This window comes from Ambystoma mexicanum, chromosome 9 (assembly GCF_040938575.1).
Source record: "Ambystoma mexicanum isolate Mex_15411 chromosome 9, UKY_AmexF1_1, whole genome shotgun sequence".
In the NCBI taxonomy this organism is placed as follows: Eukaryota; Metazoa; Chordata; class Amphibia; order Caudata; family Ambystomatidae; genus Ambystoma; species Ambystoma mexicanum.
The window spans coordinates 973,303,059-973,317,276 of NC_090931.1; the positions used below are offsets into that span (position 1 = coordinate 973,303,059).

Below are 14,218 nucleotides of genomic sequence, written 5' to 3' on the forward strand. Positions count from 1 at the left end.
CAGTTAAATAAACGAGGCGTTCCCTGTGACGACACAGTCACCGGGGAGCCCACACTGGTAACACCGTTGTCTTTGTGTCTCTGTGTCACGGGGGGGGGGGGCTCACGGAAGGCGGCATCCGGAGACCGCCAACAGGTGTTTTGAGATATTTGGTATCCGATTGCATTAGGAATATAGCTCAGCGGCAACATGCTCTCCTTGGAAACAAGACGGCAAGGAGCAACACAGATCCCTGGGTCCCCGCTATGAAACCTATGGGTATTAAGCGTGTTATAAATACCCTCGCATACCGATCCGGTATTGTGCAATACCGAATATTACATAACACCGGTACTCCCTCTTACATAAAGAGAACGATGACGGTAAACAAGGAAAATTAAGGGAACCTCGTAACTTTTAGTTTCCGCCCACTTTGACCTCTGAACTCCTCTAAAACCCCACGTCAAATATTCTGTGACGCGCTGCTTGACCATACGTATGACAGTGACGTCGCAGGTGAGCTATTAAAACTGTTCAGCCGCTAGTGGGACACCAGTGAGCTGCGCATGCGCGATTTTACGGTGGTAGGGAGGGAGTGGATTCCTTTCAGAAAATGTGCGCGTGCGTGGTCATACAGCGCGCGGCATAAGCACTCACAGGAAACTACGTTTCTAGTATCACCAGCAGGTGGCTCCTTTTATTGTGCGGATCAGCTTGCAAATGTAGTTCTTTGAGTTTTCTTTTCTGTTGATTACATACTCGCCAGCTCCAGAGTCATTGAGCAGGCCAAGGTAAGTCACATGGGTGCTGTGCTTAACACCGGCAGATTATGTTAACCAAACTGTGTTTTGATTTGTTTACGTTTTGCACGTGTGAATCTTGTAAAACAATAGTAAATGGAGTGTTTCTTTACCGGTGCAGAACGTAATCTGGAACCCTGTAGAATGAACAACGTTCTCTGATGTACATTGTCGGTTTTCCGTAGTTGCATTGTATAGTATACGTCTAACGTGTATTCCCGTTTTCTAAACAACTGGACGTGGATAACTGGCACATTTATGAAAGGGCTCCGTAGCCAAAAAATGTCAAAGACCCGGGGTGAGTGGACCAGGGAGGTGGGATAAGTTAAGATGTGGGGGTTCGGGCGGGGGTAGTTTCTGGCTGTCTGGTCTGACACATTGTGCATTTTATGAATACATATTACAGCATGTTTATTAATATTACCCTTTTTGTGAAAGAAAGTTTGTTTTATGGAGTGTTAAAATAACAGTGAAGAAATTGATCCATAAATCGTAATTTATACAAAATACAATATAGTGGGGAAAATGTCATTATAACGTATTACTGTAACATAATTGAATGCGATTCAGAGACACGTTAATTTCTTATCCCATGGCAAAGGCTCCATTCGAACCCTCTGCTAGTCCAACTTTACTCCATTTGGCACTGACCATCCCAGTTTAATGAATGCAACATTCTGGTAACCAACTCTCTGTGGATGTGATACTTGGAGCAGCGCTGGGGCCGTGCCTACAGAGCAGGGGGGGGCGCGCAGCATGGGCAGGCACAGAACAAACGAACACTAAACAGCGTTCGCTTTTTGTCTCTCAGCCAACAGTCTTGGGCGCTCAGCTTCTCACACGGGTGTAGATGTCATTCAAGATGTACCCTTGTAGCCGAGTGGATGGTACTAGCTGCTTCTGGAGTGAATATCGGTCCCCGCCTTTCTTGGTGCGCTCTTGTGCCTCTCATGTAGTGTCGGGTGTTTTTGCTTTGGGTCGTCTTCCTGTTCTTTTTCTGGAGATGTTTTCTCCGGCCCGCGGAGCGGATTTTGTGGGGCTTTGGTTCTTTTGGGATTCCTCCCATAGGGCCGCAAGGGTCAGTTGGAAGTGTGACATGTTCCGGGTCACGGTCTCACGCCCTCACATGACGGTAGCTAGACCATGTTCCCTGTGAGTGATGGTCCAGGGGAGTAATTTGTAGGGGAGAGTCATCTTTCCTTTCTGCGTTCTGTTCCTCCCCAGTGCCGTGTCCCCCATAGCTCTCAACTCACCCGCTTTTGGCGGGTGTCACCTGCCTTGCAAAGAGCTGACTCACCCGCCAAGCCTCCTGCACGCCCATTCATTCCAATGGGCGTCTCACCCGCCAAAAACAAAATCGGGTGATTTCACCCGCCATTGCGAGACAAATGGTTGAGAGCTATGGTGTCCCCTACTTGGAGGCACTTGGCGTGGCTCTTCTGATATGATATGGCATTTGTAACGCGCCTATACACAAGTGTTTCAAGGCGTGACGAGGCAGGGAGGGGGGAACAAAGGGAAGACAGACAACGATCCTGCTAGGCCAGGTGTCATTCAGATCACGCAAGTGCATAGGTTGAAGGGAAATGAAAACTGGAAGTGGAAAGGGAGAGGGGAAAGTGCAGTATAGGGTTAGTAGAATACAAGATAAATAATAAGGGCCAGCTGGTGGTAAGTGCAAACAAGTGCTGTGAAGGGGGGCTGTAGGAATACAGAGACAGTCCCGCAGTGCAGGGGTTGCCAGGGAGGCAGTGCAAGGGGAGAGTGGCTGGGCCAAGGACCGAGATCGGGAGTGGCCCAGTTGCAGATTCAGTGCAGTTTCAGTAATTTAGCAGGGGAGAGGGGGAGAGAAAGCAGAAGCAAAGAGGAAGGTTTTGAGGTGCTTCCGGAACTGGAGATGGTTCTCCTCAAGTTTCAGGGAGGCAGGAAGTCTGTTCTAGAGGGAGGCCCCAGCCACGGACAGAGATCTACCCCCAACTTGTTGCTTGGAGAAGCAGCTGATCCTGAGGGAGTTGGAGGCGGATGAGCAAAGAGCTCGAGAGGGAAGATATTTAGGAAGAGAGAGTTGAAGGTATTTTGGCCCCAGGCCCCAGAAGGCCTTGTGGACAATGCAGAGGGTTTTGAACTTAATCATCGCAGCCACTGGTAGCCAGTGTAGAGATTTCAGTCCTGGAGAGATACGGTCCCAAGGCTTGAGGCCAAGGACAAGTCTTGCAGTCCTTTTCTGGATGAGTTGCAGAAGGGCGGAGAGTAGAGGCAGGCATATTTAGATAGAGGCTATTACAGTAGTCCAGCTTCGAGAGAACCAGGGCTCTGGAGACAGTGAGCTTCTGGGGAAAGGAGGGGAAAGGAAGGATACCTCAGAGGAGGTGCAGCTGGTAGTAGACTTCTTAGAGACGTCAGATATGTGAGGAGAGTTTGGAGTCGAAGATGACCCCAAGGTTTTTTGCCTTGCAGGAAGAGGGCCAAGAAAGGCCAGCCAGAGAGCTGCAGGGAAGGAGGGAGTGGGTGTGCTGATGAGTAGAATCTCAGTCTTACTGGCATTAAGGCAGAGGTCATTGGCGGCACACCATTCCTGGACAGCAGACAGTCAGTCAGAGATGAAAAGGAGAAGAGGAGGCCGAGGGTAGACTGAAAATGAGCTGGGTATCATCCGCATAGCAGTGAAAGTTGGGGCAGAGAGGGGTGATGCGGTGGGCAAGGAGTGCCAGATACTGGTTGAACAGCCAGGGAGAGAGGTTATAGATCCCTGGGGGACACCACAGGTAGAGAAAAAGATGTCAGAGAGGAAGGACCCCAGTTGGACCTGGGAGGGTCGATTGGAGAGGAAAGAGGTCAGCCACGCCAGAGCCTGACCAGTGATACCCAGGTTATCACAGAGACGGTTGAGCAGGATGGCATGGTTGACAGTATCAAAGGCGGAAGAGAGATCGAGTAAAATGAGAACACACGGAGTGTTAGAGTCAAGGTTCGAGAGCAGGTCCTCACGGATGTTCAGGCGAGCAGTTTCCGTGCTTCTGGCAGCTCTGAAGCCAGACTAATGGTCATGAAGACTACCAACAGATTCAGCATGGAGATTAAGCTGGGAGATGGCCAGCTTCTCCAGGAGCTTGCCCAGGAAGGGAGTGATGGAGATTGGGCAATAGTTAGCCGGGCAGGAGGGGTCGGAAGAGGGTTTCTTAAGAAGAGGGTGCACAAGGGAGTGCTTAAGAGGGGATGGGAAATGGGAAGATTCCAGAGGTGAAGGAGTGATTGCAGAAGTCAGCAAGGGCAGGAGCCAGGGAGTCGATGTGGTCCTTGATAGTTTTGGAGGAACAGGGGTGAACTTGATTTGACGAGACTTTCATAGATCATCAGCAGAGAAAATGGGAAAGGCAGAGAAGTATGGGGGAGGGGTGGCTGCAGAAGGGCCAAAGGAAGAGCAGGGAATAGAGGGAGTGAGGACAAGATGTCCTGAGTTTTTGAAATGAAGTGGGAGGCCAGTGCTGTGCAGAGGGCCTGGGAGGGCACAGGAGAGGTAGAGACTGCAGCAGGGTTGGCCAGCTCCTTGCAGATTTTAAAGAGTTCGGCCGAATTGTTAGATGCCGCAGAGATGCAGGCTTGGATAAGGGCTCTCTTCTTGGTGAGAACGGAGAGCCGGTATTGCCTTTGCAGCAGGCGGCAGGCCAGTTTGTCAGAGGATGAACATGAAGCACGCCATTTCTTCTCTGCCACCCTGCACTTGCGTTTTAGGGTGACAAGATCCGAGTCATACCAGGAGTTACATTTGGCTTTGGGCTTCAGGCGGATTCTCATGACAGGGGCAAGGATGTCAGGAGTATCGGATATAGCAGAGTGGAGAGTGGAGAGGGCTGTGTCAGGGTGGGAGTCAGCCGAAGGGGGAGGGAGGGCGAGAAGGTGGCGGCAAAAGCCTCAACTGACACGGGCTTCATGGGTCGGATGGCCGAGAAGGAGGGTGGCAGTGAGGAAGGTGGCTTTGCCTGAGGGGTAGGGAAGGTGAGGTGGGAGGATAGGAGAAAGTGATCACTCCAGGAGAGAGGGACAGAGAGGGGAAGGTCAGAAGAGATCAGAGCATCAAGAGTGTGCCCTGCAGAATGAGTCGGCCCAGACGGGAGAATAGAGAGTGAGAGAGAGTCGCAGAGGTCGCGAAAGTGTCCAGAGTGGGGACAGTGGGCATCCAGGTGGATGTTGAAGTCTCCAAGAAAGAGGAGTTGAGTGGTTGACGACAGGAGTGAGGAGGAGAGGTCCGCCCACTCGGAGAGGAAGGAGGAAATTTGACCGGGTGGCTGATAGATAGAAGCCACAGTAAGGGAAATGGGTAGGAGAGAGAGAGAGAGTCAGCAGAAAAGGCATGCAAAAGAGGAGTAGGTCTGCGTAGGAGTGACAGTGGCAGGAATCCACTCGGGGAAGATAAGGGCAACACCCCCCCCCCACCAGCACGGTTGGGCCTGGGCACGGAGAGGATATTTTAACCGCCAGGTAGGAGTGTGTCAAAGCTGGTGACAGAGCTGGCCGTGAACCATGTCTCAGTGAGACCGTGGACATCAAGGTCCAGTTCCTCAAGAAGGCGAGGAATTGGAGGAATGTTTGACGGCAGAGCGAGTTAAGAGTGGCAATGTGGAGAAGGTTGCCATCCTTGATGGACTTCCAGGGAGGGGTACAGATCAGAGGTACGCCCTGCGGAGGTGAAGGAGCACGAGAGGGGGCAGGGAGGGAAGGGGAAGGCAAAGTAGCCGAGGACAGAGGAGGGGGGACAGCAGGAGAGGAAAGGAAGTTGATGAGGCACGGGAAGCGTCTATCAAAGAGGTGAAGGTTGGCCTGAGGGCCTTGGACCAAGACGGTCCCATTAGAGTAGACATCACTGATGGCCTTAGAATAGTGTAAGGAGGCCAAGAGGACATCCCAACGGGTGCCACCATTAATGGGAGAAGAGGAGAAAGGAGAGAGCACAGAGACCATATGAAGGGTCCATAGGTCAGGTGAAGGCACGAAAAAGAGGATGTCAGTGAGAGTTTCCTTGGACGAGGCACTAGTGTAGGTGGCTCTGTAGTCATTGGTGTTGTGTTCTTGTCGTCTGCAGTATACCTGTTCCAGATTCACTGGTGGGGTTTCCACGGGTGGTGTAGTGGTAGCCCCACCTGAATGGGTACCCTGAACATTAGGGCTGCAGTGCTGACTTGGGTTGCTGAGTGGGGGGGTCAGCCGATACGACCGGAGGAACCTTTAGAGTTCGGATATCCATGGTCAGCCTTTTGTCTTTCACAATCCTCACTGATTTGTTTATGGAGGCCATGAACCTTTCAGCATCCCCGTTTGCTTGTGGCCAGTACGAGGTAATGTGGTGGTGCCGGATCCCTAGGCTGTTGACAAACCATTTAAAGTCTTTGATTGTGAAGGGTGGCCCATTGTTGCTTTTTATGGCGGAAGGGATGCCATGAATCGCAAACTTCTTTTCCAGCGCAGTGGTGACTGACGCTGCATCTGTCGAGTTGACTTGCTCCACCTCTGGATATCTGGTGTACTCGTCGAGGGTCACAAGGAGGTATGCTTTCTTTGCAGTGGTGAAAAAGTCGATGCTTATGGCGTCCCGCAGCGTTTGCTTCTTCGGGGACATTCCATGGAGTCAGGCGGTCCAGGCCGGCGCGTGTCTAGACACACGGTGCAGGTCCCGACGAGTGCTATGACCTTTCATTGTATTTGTGGCATCCACACGCGGGATTTGAGGAAAGCCTGTGTTTTGACTATCCCTTGGTGACCTTCGTGTGCCAGTTTGAGGGCCCTCTCATGAAGAGTGGTAGGCAGCACTATACGATGACCTTTGAGGATGAGGCCTTCGAGCGATACCGACAGTTCATGGCGCATTCCAAACAGTGCCTGTATCATTTCCTGCTCTTGGGGTGTCTTCTGGGCAACTGTTGAGGAATGTTTTCCACTCCCTTGTTAGGATCGCCTTCTTGGTTAGCTGGAGGCAGGGGTCTTTGTCGGTTTCCTTGGTAACTTCCTCGATCTTCATGGTTTTTGGCTTGGCACAAGCAATGACTTGACACATGCGCTCCTCTGTCTCCTTGGCTGCTTCATGTTCTGTGGCAGTGGGGGGGTGCCGTGCCGGGTTGTCGGCCCCTGCCCGGTTTTGTACCTCAAGATCAAATTGTTGCAGCTGGAGCATCCAGCGCTCAATCCTGGCTGGGGGATGTGGTGCTGATCCTTTAAAAATGGGGACCAATGGCTTGTGGTCCATCAGCACCTTCACTGGGTGACCCAGGATATATACGTGGAAGTGTTTGCATCCCCATATGATCGGCAATGCTTCTTTTTCAATGTGGGCATAGTTCCGTTCGGTCGGGGTGAGTGCCCTGCTTGCAAATGCTTGCAAATGCGATGCGGAAGATGGTTCCCTCCTTGTCAGTTTGTGTAGGGACGGCCCGAGCCCTACCAGGCTGGCGTCCACCAGTAGCTCCGTTGTGCGCATTGTGTCAAAAAATGCCATAGTAGCGTCACTCGAGAGATTGATCTTCCGAAAATGCATTTTCTTGGGTTTCTCCCCACTACCAGGGTGTCTTTGTTTTCGTGAGTTCCCGCAGGGTGGGTGGCGATGGTAGCCAAGTTGGGGATAAATCGCCTGCAGTATGCCGCCATACCTAAGAACCTCCGTACTTCGGTTGGGGCTTGAGCATTCTTGATGTCTTCTACTTTTCCTGGGTCAGGTGATATGCCCTTTTCGTTGAAGACGTAGCCAAAGAAACTCAGTGTGGACTGCCCATATTCACACTTTTCTTCGTGTAGTGTTAGTCCTGACTCTTCTAGGCGCTGTAAAGTGGCTGCTAGCCTGTTGTGTTCTTTCTCGATTTTTCCATCGACCAAGATGTCATCGCTGACATTTGTGATTCCTGGCAGGTCTTGGAGAACCTTGCGTATCTCATGCTGGAAGACTTTGGCAGCTGATGATATGCCGAAGTTGAGATGGCAGTACCGTTTAGCCCCAGATGCGATGAAAATGTTGTGATGTAGCGTGATTCTAGCCTGATCGTAGGTCCAACTTGCTGAAGACGGTGGCGCCCGTCAGGTCCATGATCAGTCCCTCTATCGTGGGAGTTATGTGTTTGGGATCGAGCTTGTCAAACCTGGTGGTCAGCATGACATTTACCGTGGTCCCTGTGTCGATCATCATGGTCACAGGGATGTTTACCACGGTATCAAGTTAATATTTCAAATGCATTTTTTCGAATTACAATAATTCTAAAAATATTTGGACGAAAAAAATGTCGAATGTTTTTTTATTTACATGTTTTTTTTGTTTTGTGAGTAAGAAAAAAGGGTTAAAAAAAAAGAGGGGGTTGGGGGAACCCCCCATTTCGAACAGAAAATAAAAAAAAAAAGACATTCAACATTTTTTCTTTCTTTTTTCAGGCAAATGTTTTCGACATTATGGCATAGTCACTAGGAACCGTCTCCCACTGCTACGGTGCAGCGGCGTGATTTGTTTTCACTGGTTTGCTTGCCTTGTCTGGGTTTAACTGCTGATATCACGTGGACCTTTTCTCCTGGGGGTTTTGGTGCCTGTTTGCGCAGCTTGGGGACTGGTCTCTGCTTGATTGTCCGTCGTCACTGCTGTCACGGTCGGTGTCTTCTTCTATTGCTTGGGCCCGTCCTTTCCTTTTCTCTCGTTCTTTGCCTACATGTCTCCTCTGCTGGCGGTCATGTTGTCTTGCGTGGTCTAGTGGTGTGCTGCAGGGCTTTGCGTCGTTCTTCCAGTCTGGGGTGTTCCTCCGGGGTGAGTGGTCCCTGGCCTTTTGAGAACTCAGACACACTGATGCATAGTGGTTTACCTTCCCGCATTTGTGGCAAGCTGTGCCATATACTGGGCAGGGTTCACCTCTATGTTGTTGTCTGCCACACCACAGGCAGGTCTTGCCTGGCTGCCCTTGTCGGGGTCTGTGCTGCCGCAGGGCATTGACGGTCGTCATACTGTTGTGAGGTGTATCGGTGTCCAGCGGCAGGCGGCTGATAATCTGCTCCATCTCCGACACATGCTCGTCGGTTCTTTCTCGGACCCCCCCCAACCACACCCTCCACATGGACAGGATGGTGTCCAGTGGCATGTTTGTCTCCAATAAGACGGTCCGCCAGAGCTTGTCTCAGGACAGACCATGTATTATTTGTTGCCTCTCAGCAAATTCATTGTCCGGGAAGTCGCAGCTGAGGGCCATCTCCCGCAGTCGGCTGTGGAAGTCGTCTAAGTTCTCTTGCGGGTTGTGTCTTGCTTGGCTCGGGATTTCGGCCTTGTAGCCTCTGTGGAGTTGTTGTGGTGTCGTTCTCCATGTTGTGAGGTGCACAGCGTATGCTTGCTGTGCCTTCCCGCTTGTGTGCCAGTGGTTTCCTTGATCGTGTCAAGCAGTGCTGTTGGGGCTCACCTGCGTGGCACTGGCTGTGTGTGGGTGCTACTTCCGATGGCTGCCTGGGAGAAAGGAACAGTCCTTGCCAGTGGGGGCGTCGGCTGGGGCCTGCACTTTGTGTTGAGTTGTCCGCCTGCTGTGGGTGCACCCTCTGTGTTGCCCTGGTGTACGTTTTTTCTCAAGTGCTACGTGATGTGAGGAGTGCAGGCTCTGTGTTGTTGTCGCGGGTGCTGTGGGTCCCGTGGTCGGCTTTTGGTGGGTTGGGCCTCCTGCACTGGGCCGTGAGCTGTCTGGTACGCGGCAATGTGTCTTGTTTTTTTTTGTTTCTTTCTCGCGCGCGACACACTTCCTTCTTGTGGCTGTTTTTTTCCCTTCTTGATTGCAGCTCTTTCCTGGCACCCAGGCACTTGGCTGGGAGGGCGCGATAACGATCAGCGGGCCCTGGGGGTGCCTGCGGCGCGGGGCGGAGAATGAGGTGGCTCGCCTTGCTTGCTGCTCGTCCGGTACGTTGCCGCTGCCCAGGCACCATGGAAGATGGGCGTGACATGGGTCAGCGGCCCCTGGTGTGCCTGGAGCGCGGTGCAGGTCAGGTGTAGGTCGCTGCCGTAGGGCTAAGCTGGGTGGGCCTTCGTCCTCCACCTCATCGCCAGTGTGACACTTGGAGCAGCGCTTGGGCCGGGCCTGCAGCGCGGGCAGGCGCAGAACAAATGGACACTGACTCATGAGCTTTGTAGTCAGAGTGGGGACTGCACTTCGCAGGCTTTCCTCTCACCTTTATTCCTTCGTCCACTTGATGCTTTCACGTGGACATCACAGTGAAGCGATCTCAAATGGTGCTTCTCTCATTCTCGCCTTTGGAGGGGCGTGACAGTATCCGCGTCCAGACGGATACCCCTTACTACCAACACCAGCAGCCCACTAGTAGGGGGCGGCACCGCAGGGTAATTGGCAGAGGTGGTATTGAGAAGATCTCCGACTCTGCTCTAACTGGAGGAGCTAGCGTTCATTGTCGGAGCCATGGCATTCTTCAAACTCATAGTACAGAACCAGTCTGTGGTGGTAAAGCTGGAAAGTACCATAACCTTGTCTTACATACATTGTCAGGAGGAGCAAAGTGCTGCTCCTTGTTTGTTTTTTGTTTATTTGTTTATTTATAAAGTGCACCAAACCCGAAGGTATCTGGGCACGTAAAAAGGTAAGTTTACAGTTTGCACAAAAGAAAAGTTACAGTCACAAAGTTACATTAATACACAATAGAATATACAATATCATACATAGGTTAAGTACAAAGAGGAAGCATTTTACATACATAGAACATTGTTAAGAGGTGAGCGGCATCTTGAGTCCTGTGCGAATAGCCAACTTTTGGTGCTTTTCCTAAAGCTCAAGAAGGACTGGTCTGCTCTTAAGGAAGTAGACAAGGAGTTCCATAACTGAACTGGGCAGCCACAACAGGAAAGCTGCTCCCCCCCCCCTGCTTTTTTCAGTTTAAATCCAGGGACTTTTAGGCAGAAGGAGTTTGCTGTCCTCATCGGGCGTGTTGACACTTTTTTGACAATTTTCTCAGTTAAGTATTTTGGGCTCAGCCAGTTAGGCATTTGTGGGTAAGGGAAACTGTTTTAAACTGAATTCTGTCCTTGATGAGAGATCCACTTGTTCTTACGACCTGGCATCCGATATATGATGTCTTCTGGGGATACTTAGTGCCGTTCTACGTGCATTATTTTGTAGACTTTTGAGTTTTGTCGACGGTGTATTTGCTGGCACCTAGGTAGAGAGGATTGCAATAATCGAGTTTCGATAGGATTAGTGCTCTCGCTAGGGTAATGCAACTTTCTGTAGATAGGAAGAGTTTACAGGCATGTATCAGCTTACAGGTGTACGATGTAGCTAAGGAGGTGGCGTTAACATCCTTACATAACTTTAGTGTAGGGTCAAGGTAGAAGCCTAGAGTTTTTACCTCCTTTGCCACTTTAATGTCAATCCTGTCGAAGTTGAAAGAAAGGTAGTGGTTGCTAAGTTTCTTTAGGTTAGCCAATGTTCCAAGGAGCAGGAGCTCAGTCTTCTCATCATTCAGGCACATGCCGTGTGAGGTCAGCCAAGCCTGGATGATGAGATAGATTTTGTTGACTAGGTGAAGGTCCTTAGCATAGTCTCATGTAAGTGGTATGAGAATCTGGGTGCCATCTGCGTAATTCGTTTAGGTGACAACCAGATGGTCACGGTCATCAAACAGAGGCTTGGTGAACACATTATACATTGTAGATGAAACACAGGATCCTTGCGGTACTCCACATTTTATTGGTGTAGGGTCTGCAGCAGAAGGTGAGAAGACTCTCATTGACCTGTTGTTTAGAAATGATTGAATCCAGGCTGTTGCTTCCTGTGAGAAATGGGCTGCTGTGGACAAATGATTGCATAATACTTTATGATCAACTAGATCAAATGCGACTGATGGGTCTAGTAAGAGTAGGAGGGCAAGTTTTCCATTGTCTTTAATTTCATCGATTTGTATCTTCAGGTCAATCAAGGCTGTTTCAATACCACGTTGTGGTCTGAATCCAGACTGTCGGTGCCCTAGGAGATTGTTTGTCTCCAGGTATGCCTGTATCTGGAGGTAAGATGCTTTGTCTTTGATCTTCAGTAGAAAAGGCACTGTGGTAATGGCTCTATAATTGGTAGGTATACTAGGTCAAGTGAAGGTTTTATTAAGAGAGGTAGGACCCAAGCATCCTTAAGGTTACATGGGACAGTACATAATTGAAAAGACGCATTGATAAGTGTAGTAATGAATGGTGGCAGGTTTCTAGCAGCTTCTTTCATTATAGGGGCCGGGTAGATGTATCCCTGGCATCTCAAGGGTTTGAGTGAGGCTATGATACCTTCAACCTCCTGGGAAGTGACCTGGGCAAATTTAAAACGCTGGGGTGGTTTAGGAGTGGAGTCTACTCTGATGGGTGTCTGGGTCTTTTCAGAAAAATACACCTGAAACAGTACTTCAAGGACAATCCGTTTGATATGGACCAGGTCAACAGCGGCCTTCATAATCCTTCTACTTTTTGTCCTCCGATCTCTAGCCATAGTCCTGAATCTTTGGTCTTTGAACAGAGAGTCATGTCTGAACTGTATCATTTAGATGCAATAGCAATGACCTGAACTTTCCAGAATTGTTCTCATTTACAAGGCCAACCCATCAATAGTCTTAAAAACAACAAAGCTGTTGTTATTTGTAGTGCCAATAAAGGGGGTTCCATTGTCATGCTGGATCGTGTTGATTATATCTCTGAATGCAACAGACAGCTGGCAGATACCAGCTTTTATAAACCCCTGACTAACGACCCTACAGCCCGACTGGAGGCGTTGATCACTATGACGGTAGAAAAGGCAAGAGACAGAAAATGGATTACTAACAAAGAAGTCCATAGGACCCTGGTCAATCCACCCAGAAGACCAATAGTATCGGGTACCAATTCTCTACTAGAACCCCTAGCAAAATTTGCTGATTCCTTTCTGAAGGGTTATGTTACAGAGATGCATTCATTTGTACAAGATTCAACTAGTGTCATCAACCTCATTGAACACTTTCCCTTCAACAGCAACAAAGACATATTGGACACTTTGGATATTGTTTCGCTATATACAAAGATTCCACAATCATCTACTTTAGATATGATTGAAGAACTGCTGTTAGCTAAACGTACACCTGGAATCACCCCCAAATTCTTTATACTCTGGTGCACCTCTTTAGCTCTTATGGAGAATTACTTTAAATTCAACAATGAGTATTTTCAACAGATACATGGCACGGCCATGTGTTCAGCTGTGGCCCCTACCTTGGCCAATCTCTGTCAATTCAGTTGAACAACAAAGTATTTACAGTGAGGATAATACCTTTCGCCATCATCAGATTTTGTGGAAAAGGTATATCTATGATGTGTTGATGATCTGGCACGGAGATGAACAACATGTACTGGCATTTTTTGAATGGCTAAATGGCATTAATCCTTTTTTACAGTTCACCATTCACTACGACAGATTCAAAATTGACTTTCTAGATCTTACGATCATTGTGAACAATATTAACAACACCTTACAAGTCGGACCTTTTCATAAACCCACTGACCAGAATTCTCTATTAAGATATGATAGCTTTCACCCCAAAACACTTCGGGACAATCTTCCCTTCGGCCAATTTTTGAGGTTGAAGAGAAACGGCACCAATCCCGAAACTTTTCAGGAAGAAGCATCAATTCTGAGTGACAATCTCACCCAAAGAGGTTACCCGCAGAGAATTGTTAAACGATCTTTTAAAAGGTCCTCCAATAACCACCGGCAAGCACTCCTAGAGTACAAGAAAAAAGTGCCTACATCTGACCCCGATGGGCTGGTGTTTGTGAGTACTTACAATCCTTTGTCTCACAAGATTGTAAGAATAATCAGGAAGAACTGGCACCTTTTATCTAAAGGCAACGATCCCATTCCAAGCTCCTAGATGTGTGTTTAAACACGGACGTAATATTAAAGAACTCCTAACTAGGAATTATATTGGCGACCAGTCAATTTCACAAAAAACTATCACTGAACAATGGGGTCTAGATAGACCCAGGGGCCATGCCCCGTGTGGTATGTGCAAATGTTGCTCCAGCACCACACGCAGTACGTCTGTGGACATAGGCCTCACAAAACACTGGCAACAGAATGCATTTACCAACTGCAACACCAGCGGCGTTATATATGCCATTTGGTGTACTTGCCAAAATTGTACATTGGACAAACTGAACGTAAAGTGAAGTGCCGAATTACCGAACACAAGAGCTGCATAAGGAACAAAAATGTGTCAGCCCCCATGGTTGGACATTTTCTAACAAATGATCATGTCTGTGAGGATTTTAAATGGACAGTCCTAAAGAAAATACGAACAGCCAATGGCTGTAACACAAGCAGAAAAATTCTGGTTAAAGAGGAAATGAGGCTAATATTCCTAACCAAAAGCCATTTGATCGGTCTCAATGAACAGCTCGATCTTGTTGTATAATAACAACTCGA

General features: G+C 49.1%; 1 protein-coding gene across 1 annotated transcript in view; it reads left to right on the forward strand.

The window, feature by feature from the left end:
• The first annotated feature begins 533 nt into the window (after positions 1–533).
• The window catches only part of DCAF17 (DDB1 and CUL4 associated factor 17), a 1,369,255-nt gene continuing 1,355,570 nt past the window's right edge, over positions 534–14,218 (forward strand). The window contains exon 1 of the mRNA XM_069616196.1: positions 534–770. The gene's annotated coding sequence lies outside the window, so the exon portion shown is untranslated. The remainder of the gene's footprint in view (positions 771–14,218) is intronic.